Source organism: Orcinus orca, chromosome 20, assembly GCF_937001465.1.
Source record: "Orcinus orca chromosome 20, mOrcOrc1.1, whole genome shotgun sequence".
NCBI lineage: Eukaryota > Metazoa > Chordata > Mammalia > Artiodactyla > Delphinidae > Orcinus > Orcinus orca.
This window is the reverse complement of record NC_064578.1, coordinates 42,742,858-42,751,672: the sequence shown is the minus strand read 5'-3', so window position 1 is coordinate 42,751,672 and position 8,815 is coordinate 42,742,858. Positions and strand designations below refer to the sequence as shown.

General features: G+C 54.5%; 1 pseudogene; it reads right to left on the bottom strand.

Moving 5' to 3' along the window:
* Window positions 1-1,054: 1,054 nt before the first annotated feature.
* LOC101281134 (beclin-1-like) lies at window positions 1,055-8,657 on the bottom strand (annotated as a pseudogene).
* Between the last annotated feature and the right edge of the window lie 158 nt (window positions 8,658-8,815).

Here is an 8,815-nt window from a genome sequence, read left to right as displayed (position 1 = left end):
ACTGAACCTGTGTTTTCTAGCCTCACTGGCCATAATATATTTCTCAATACAAAATTTTAAAAAGGAGGGCAAGAGAGGAAGAGGAAAGGGTTCCGGGTCTAGGGAGCATCTTTAGGGTGGGGACAGCTTGAAAATGCTTTTGAGTCACTCTCCCTGTGATCATGGCAAGGAGGAGGCCAGGGCTGCTGCAGGCCAATGAGTTTCTGTTGGAGAAGGAGAAAGAGGAACTGAGCCCACACTTCCTCTTGATGGAGGGTGAGGAAGGGTCGTGGCCCAGCCCTGAGCAGAGCTGGAAGGGAGACAAGCGGGACCAGGCAAAGAAGGTTCAGAGCAGCACCAAGGGGTGAGATGAGGCTCCCGAAGCAGACAAAGGAGGGGAAGAGACGCAGCACGGCCATGTGACCCAGGGTGGGACTTGCAGAGAGGGCTGGTCAGAGGGCCCTGGTCCTGGGGCAATGTGCAGAGGGTCTACAGTTGGCTCAGTGGCCCCTTCTCAGGAGGGAGCTGCCCTGAGTCAGGGATGCTGCTGTGACCTCAAAACCAGACTAGCTGGGGCCACAAAAGCGGTCCTCACACACCATGCCTGGTCTCTGAGTCACATGTCCCCCTAGCCTTACAGTGGCAGGTCTCACGGACATAGGATGTACGTGCAGAGTCATACACACCATTGCTGAAGTGACACAGACACTGTCCCACACAGGGACTCACGTACAAACTGTAGAAATGCCTTACTCTATACTGACTCATCTTAGTGATAACAGTAACTCACTTTTGTTTTTCAGACTACAGCAAATCTTTTATTACACATAATAGTATGTATCCAAACAGTACCCAAAACCATTTCATATCTCTAACACAGGGCAGAGCGGGCATTCAGTACTAGAACCGAGAGAGGCGTGTTAAATTTCGAGCTTCTGACCACATCATAGGGTGGCCAGGCAAAGCTTCTATGTCATTTTCTCACGTTATCCAACATGTGGCTCATACATTTCATCATCTCGATGGAGACAAAAATTTCCATTTCATATTTTGAGTGCAGGAAGTTGAGAGAGAGAAAATCCAGTGAAAACACATTGGTTTCAATTCAACTGAGGTTTTAAAAAAAAAAAAGCAAACTTAAGTTTGTCATTTTGAAGGGAAGGAGGAAAAGGAAGTCATGGGGTTCAGAGTCAAAACTATGAAAAGGGCTGGTCCCTATACAGGGGCTGCTGTAGCTCTGGAAACTATCTATCAAAGGATATTTTAAAATAAAGTGGCTTCTCTGCATTTTGTCTTTTTTGGGATTGTAAACACGTGCTGTTTGATATCACCTGAATCCCATTTAAAACTTTTTTTTTTTTTTTTGCAAACAAAACAAAAAATGTAAGTCTTTTAGGCAAGTATCTTCCTAAGGAAAAAAAGGAGTTCATTTATTATAAAACTGTGAGGATACCCAAGCACGGCCCCACTTAAGATTCAACAGCATGAACTTGAGACCTTTGGTCCGCTGTTCCGCAGAGCTGAACTGGGTTTCAGTAGAACAGGAGCCACCGCTGCCTCCTGCGTCTTCCTTCTTGCCTTTCTCCACATCCACCCTGTAAGGAAGACATAAATGGATGTCTCGTCTTTTTCAGCCCCTTCTCTGAACGGCTGCACACAGCCCAGGAAAGCCCCACTGCATAGTCAAAGAACAAAGGAGCCCCAGACCAGTACAACAGCGGCTCCTCAGATATGTCTGAGACTCCAGACTCCACTGGAAATACGCCAAAACCCCTAAAGCTTCAAACCCATCCTACCGGCCAGGGCACGGGTAGCAACGCCGTCCAGCCCCCAGCAGCATTCACCTTGCTCCACTCCCCAGGAATAGAACGCACCTGGTTTTCTACATCCTTCCAGCTGTTGTCGTTTAAATTCACTGTATTCCCTCTGACACTGAGCTGCCTCTGGATCCAGTCTCAGCCTCAACCTGGACATCCTTAAGATTTTCTGTCACCGTCTCACGGTTCTTTTCTTCCAGCTCGTGGTCAGCCTCTCCTCCCCCAGTGCCAGCTCCTTTAGTCCCTCTGTAGCTGTTCAGTGTCACCCTCCTTCATTCGCTCTGAGATCTCCAAACATCGTTTGCAGCTCTGACACTCATCTTCAGTGACGCTGAGCTGAGGGTCCAGCTGGCCTAAAAGAGTCTATGCCTCCCTCACCCAGCGGTGAGCCACGCCTGTCCGGCCCGACAGGATGTCAGAAAGGCCTCCAGTGACTTCCACGCTTCAGCTAATGTTCTCCCCGGGGCTGCGTCGGATGCCTCCGGATCAGAGTGAAGCTGTTGGCGCTTTCTGCTGACGTCATCCAGGCTGGGGGGATGAATGTGTGAGAGACACCGTCTTGATGGCGTTGGATAAGGCTCCTTTCCTGAGTTAGCCCCTTCCTCCTGCATCGCTCCTGGTTTCACCTGGGCTCGGGGTAGTAATGGAGCTGTGGGCTCCTGGATGGTGACACGGTCCAGTTTCGGGGGCTAGCTGCAGTGTTGGCAACACGAAGCTGACCTGCATGGTGCCGCTGGGCATCTCCAACTCCTCCGTCCCTCGGCACCTGGAGCCGTCACCCTGGTCCAGTCTACAGCCGGGCACTGTGGCTTCCCGTCGGCCCCGGAGCAAGGCCTCCTGAACTGCCGTCACCCCGTCTTCAGCTACTTCCTAGTCTGCAGCTAACAGTAACTCATTTTTACTGAGCATTTATTATGCACCTGTTAGTGTTCTAAGCGCTTTACAATATCGACCCCTTCACTCAACCACTTAACCAACACTCCCGGACGCTGGGCTCCAAGTGGACACAGCTGTGACCACTGCAGTCACAGACACCCCCGTCCCCATGCGGACCAGGGTCCGGTGGGGAAGACAACCCTGGGAATGCCCACGTGGAGTGTACACGCTCTTACAGACATGGGCAGGGAGCCTCAGACAGGCCTCAGCGTCCTAAGAGAACTCACCCTGACCCCAGCCCCTGCAGCTGCTGCACCTCTGCCCGATATGCTTGAAAGAGCTGGCTGCTCTGATGCCACCTTACTCCACCCCCTCCCCCTGCCCGCCCGCCTCACCGGTGCCCCTGCTCCATCCCCCTTGCTGAGGGATACATGCGGGAACACCCCAGGGCTCAGGCCTGGGCCTCTTCTCTTTCCTGATCTCATCCTCCTTCCACATGATCTCATCCGTGGCTTCAAATACCTCTATGCACACATGGCTCCAAAACGTGTATCTCCTGCCCTGACGTCTCCCCTGAGCTCCAAGCTCACATGCTCCACACGGCAGGCATCTCCAAAGGGCAAGACAGAATCTTCTATTTATGCACCCACATGAACCTGCCCTGCCCTCCGGGACAATGGAAGGCATCCACCCAGGTGCTCAGGCCCAAAGCCAATGAGGTATTCTTGTCTTCCAATCAGACTAAGTATAACGAAGTCTTTAAATATAGACACATAGTTTTTAAAGAAGAGAGGGTGGGAGGGAGAGTCAGTCCATATCAGAGCTAAATGCAGTCTTCCCCACCGACCCCTCGCCGTGAGACACCCCCAGGCTGGGCTCCTGTGACCTTCCCTTAGACTCTGCGGCCCCTCACCCACACGCGTGGCTCCCACACAACACACGGGGAGCAGCCTCTCTGCCTCCCGGGCTGCAGGGTACAGGGCTGCTGTTTGACCTCCTCCATCATGGACACAGTCCTCTGCCTCTCTGAAGACACACCTCTCTGGTAGTGGGACTCCCTCCACCCCCGTGAGAACTTGTTCCCACGCTGGCGGGAGCCCCTCTCCCCAGAGTCAGTGATCCCCCCATCCCCGGGGTCACAGTTGACCCAGGTGTCGTGGGAGACTGGAGCGGGCTGTGTGAAAGGAGAGAGCTGAACCAGGCTGAGCAAGGCAACGGGAAGGGCTGGTTCGGGACAGGCTGAGACTCCAAAGGCCCCATCTGGCTGGGAGGACAGCAGCTCCTGGCTGAGACCCACACAGCTCAGGAATGTGGCCACACCAGGCCACGGGCCAGGCAGAGGGCCCAGCTGAAGATGCCTGGAAATCCTCACTAGCACTGCTGCTCAGGTGGAAGAGGGAGTTCCCAAAGCAATCTGGGGTTGAAGGAGGCTGGGTAAACGTCGGGCCGGTGAAATGCCTCTCCCTGAGCTTGAGCTCCACCCTCAGTGTCTGCAACTCCACCGTGGACAGGGTGCTGATGGCCAAGGCACCGTCACAGAGAAGGGAGTAAGCCAGCTGGGTCACACAGGTGCCTGTGACTGGTGTGTGGCAGGTAACTTCAGGAAGGTAAGGTGGATTCTGTGGGACATTCATGTAACCAGTGGCAGGTGTATGTGACACAGGCAGGCACACCTGCACAGCACAGGTAGAGAGTGTGCACTGGTATGGGATGATGGGAGTGACAGGTGAGCAGCTAGGGACAGACAAGTGAATATGTGACAGGCACACAAACACCACTGCTGAGTGCTTCCCACCCAAGTGCCAGATGTTTCAGGGCCATAGTCCCCCCAGCCCAGGGAGACCTGAGGGCCCTGATGTCCTTGGAGAGCCTCCCAGGCCCCCTCTGCCCTCCAGGGTGAGCCTCCCTGCAGGACAGGAAAGGGCCCACCTGTGACACAAACGCCCGGACTTAGGGAGGGCAGCCCAGCAGTGTCCTCAGGGCCAGAGCAGGAAGATAGGAGCGGGGAGGCACCCTCCACTCCAGCTGTGTTGCCCCGGTTCTCCAGGCTCCTAGACACTTCCTGGGCTCTGTCTCCAGGAACCAGGGGCCTGGTGAGACTAGTCTGCTACCCCAGGAGGCAGTGCCACACAGAATTCCTCCTGGGATGGCTGAAGAAGAGCCTCCCTGTCTCCTGGGAGACAGGTCTGGGTTGGGAAGACCCCCCAAGCCAGGCCTGCCCCCAGCAGTCACTGAGTCCCCAGAGCACGTGCACACACACCCCTCTCCCAGCCAGGTACCCCCCACACCCACTCCGGGTACATGCAGATCCCATATGCCCACACACCATGCGGGGGCAGGGCCTCCAGAACTGCTGGGTGGAAGGTCACCAGCGACCTGGGCGCCGCCCCCATCCCCAGACCTGTCCTCAGACCCCAACCCAAGGCCCTCCTGGAGCCCCCGCAGGCTGAGCCTACGCTTAGCCCTTCACCCTCCTCCCGGGGGGCATCTGCTAACTAGAAGACCAGCCTCAGGGATGGGAGTGAAGCTGGGAGGACATGGTGGTGAGCACAGCCCCACACATCGCCGCACTCAACCGCTGACGGCTCCCAGGATTGGCCCGCCTTGCTCTCCAGGCATCTGTGGTGTGGATTCCTATGCCCAGCACCTCCCATAAATCACGGCCCCAACTGCCCATCCCCTTCTAGCCCCTCCACAGCAAGCTCACAGAGGCACTCGAGGGTATCTTCAGTTCAGCAAGCTCCCATCTGTGTGTCCTGGCCAAAGAGGGGTAGGAAGCACGGACCAGGAGGGGTCAGTAGCATCTCCTCCTACCCTGTGACCATGCAGGCACCCCATGTTCAAGACCCATCTCCAAGAGCCCACTGTCCCAGCCTAACGTCACACACGTGCACACACACCACAGCCTTTGTCACTTACAAGAGGCGAACCTTTCCTGTTTGTGGGCCAGGCCATCCAAATATTTCCAAATCACCTGGCCCTGGGGGCCCCCTGCCTTGCGGGAAAAGGACCCTAGGTTCTGTTGGCCTCACTCAGTTATCTTTCTCTCTCTCCCTCTTGTTCATTCCACCTCTCAATTTCTTTCTCAATCTTTCTCTCCACCATTCTCTCAGTCTCTCAGCCTCTCTCTCAATCTCTCTCTTACAATGTCTCTCTCACCATCTCTCCCTCTCCCAGTCTCTCCTGATCAATCCACCACCATCTCTGTCAAACGTTCATTCTTTCACACGCAAGGTCTTTCTCAAAATTTCTCGTTACCCCTCACAATATCTAGCTCTCTCAATGTCTCACAATCTCATGCCCCTTCTCATCTCCCTCCCAATCTCCATCTCTCCTCTCCCTCCCTTTCTCCCTCTTTCTCACCCATCTCAAACAACCTCCCTATCTCTCCCTCTCTCTCTCATACACACGAGCACGCGCGGCAGGGAACCCAATACTCAAGGGTATCCACAAAGGCACACCTGTGTGTGTACTACCTGGGGCACACACTTGATGTGCAGCACGTGTAGTTTTTGTGTAAACCCATTCTTGGGCCTCTATCCCACCTGTGGCTCCTTCATTGGGCAACTGAGGCTGTACTTGGACTTGCAAACCAGTGAAGGAGAGGGGTCCTAAGTTGAGACTCTAAAGGCCAGGGCAGGGTCTGCCTCAGGTTACAGTACCAACCATAGGCCAGGCACTGTGGAGACAAGAGTGAACAACCCAGACAGACCCTGGCCTGGAGTGCCCACCCTCTAGTGAGGAGATGGACATGAAGAGAACTCTTCTTCTCTCAGTACATGAAAGTACAGCAGTTAACAAAAGCCCAGTTAGAGGTGTCAGCAGGTGTCAACATCAGGGGAGACATCCTAGGGGCAGGTGGGTTTGGCACCCAGCAGTGGAGGCTCATGGGTAATCTACCTGGCTTGAGGTCTGGCTCTCACACTGCTTCCTCAGTCTCAACAACCATCATGTCAGCATAATTCCTGACAATGGACTGGAAGATGCTGCTTTCGGAAAAGAGCTTAGAGATCGGGGCCCCCAATTCTGGGTGTTCGGTGACGTGTAATAACGAGAAGCCTGGCTTATTCGTGTCGCTGAGATCGGAAGGATCTGACCAGGAATTAAAGCATCGGGCAGGGGGTGGGTCCAGGTAGAGCAAACTGCATGTGCAAAGGCTCTGGGGTTACAGGGATGGTGGCAGTCACCAGCCCTGGGAGAAGGCAAAAGAGGGTCATGGAGCCCAAAGAGAAAGGGCAAAGTGTGGCCAGAGATAAAGCCACTGCCCCCCAGGGTCATGCATTCCCTTGGCTCTGACTTTTGATAAAGTTTGGCACGTGAATTCAAAGGAGGCTCCATGCTGTGATGACTCAGTCCAGCTGGATGGGGGAGCATGGTAACCAGGATGGAGCAGGTGTGGAGAGAGATGGTGGTCCCCATGGCAGGAAGATCAGGGACCACCTCCACAGCAGACACAAAGAAAGAGAAAAGAGTAGAGCTGAATTTGCAACAAGGAGAAACGGAGGCCAAAGCAGGCTTCGACCTTGGAAGCAATCAGAAGAAAGCTTTGCAATAATTGGCTAGAAAGCAAAGCAGCCCAGCTCAAGAGGAAGAGAAAGCCAGAAAGAACCTCCCATTCCTGGAATATACTGTCTCCTGCCCCACTGGGATCACCTCCTCCAAGAAGCCACCTTGATCCTGTTCAGTCCCTTCCTCAGGAGACACACGCTTCCCGTATCTCAGGGCAACCTCCGCGTTAAAATATTTGGTCAACGATCGCCAAACTCACCATGTACTTCCTTCCTCAGCCCACTAGAGGGCGCCCGGGCTCCAGGCCTTAGCCCAGCTGGAACCCGCCGGCTGCCACTTCCCCTCCTACGCTTCCCAATAAGCAGTCCTGACAACGTTCTGGTTCCTACGGCCTGGCTCCCCCAGATGAAGGATCTTACGTTTAACAGTGGGGAGAACGGAGAGCAAGAGCAGTAGCCGAGGTGGTTCAGTTCTCATAGGAACAAACGGTCTTAAAATATTCCGTAAAAACCACCGTGATGGTGACTGTGATTAGGAGGTCTCTCGCCGCAGGGGCCACCCACAAGCGCAAATCAGCGAGAAGCTTCGCAATGCTGATGTGTCTTTCAGAGGAAGAGAAAAAAATCTCCATTTCCACATACCACATTAGGTAACCGCTCTCAAGACACTGACATAAACAAAACCCCACGCTAGCCTACAGTCTTTAAGGCAAACACATATTTTAGGATTTTAGAGGAATTTATACAAAAGTAGTTAAACTACAAGGTTTTACCACTTGAACGCTAGCTATATATGATATACAAATTGCACATTTGTGAGTTTCTTGTAACCCCCCTAAGAAATAACAACCGTGGGCCAAGTTTTTAGAAGAAAACTATATTCTTTTAAAGAAAATGAAAATATTCTCAAAGGAAAAACTTAATTTAAGTCAAATCATATGCTTTTGTTGTGGAGCCTGATACACAGTGCTTTCCTGTAACAGATGGGCAGGGCGCCCCCTCGCGGCCTCTCTCGACCGAGACCTGTGGCTGGAATTCTGCACGAGGTGTTCTTTTCCCGAGGCCGAGGACGAGAGGGGTTGGGAACGAGGAGCCAGGGATGGGAAGACCGGGGCGGGATGAAGGCTGAAAACGCCCATCGGAGTCCCGGTGGCCAAAACCCGCCGTGACCACAATGGCCGAAGGGAGGGCTCCTTCGTAGGCCCCACTCCCTAAGGGTGTCATTCCTCACCCCCTTCTACGACCCCTCCCAAACAACGAACCCTTCCCACCCACCAGCGGGCCAGGCGCTTATGAGACAAACACGCGTGCCCTCCGGCAACCCCCGCCTTCCCGCAGCTTTCTTGAAGGGGGTCCCAGACCCCTTCTACACAGGGTAACTGGCTCCCGCCCCGAGGCCAGTCGGAGGACGGCGGCCGTGTACCCCGCGCCCCTGCACGTGGTAACGGCCACCTTCAGCCCCGTGACCCAGAGCCGGTCTGGGAGCCTGCCCCCGAGGCCACGGGGCACAGGGGGTCCCGAAACAGAAGGCGGGTGATGGGGTGGGGGCGGGAGGCGGCCAGGGCCCGAAAGAAAGGAAGCCGTTTGAGGAGGCACAGACGGTGAATAAATATTAGTAGCTTCGCCGCGGGGCCG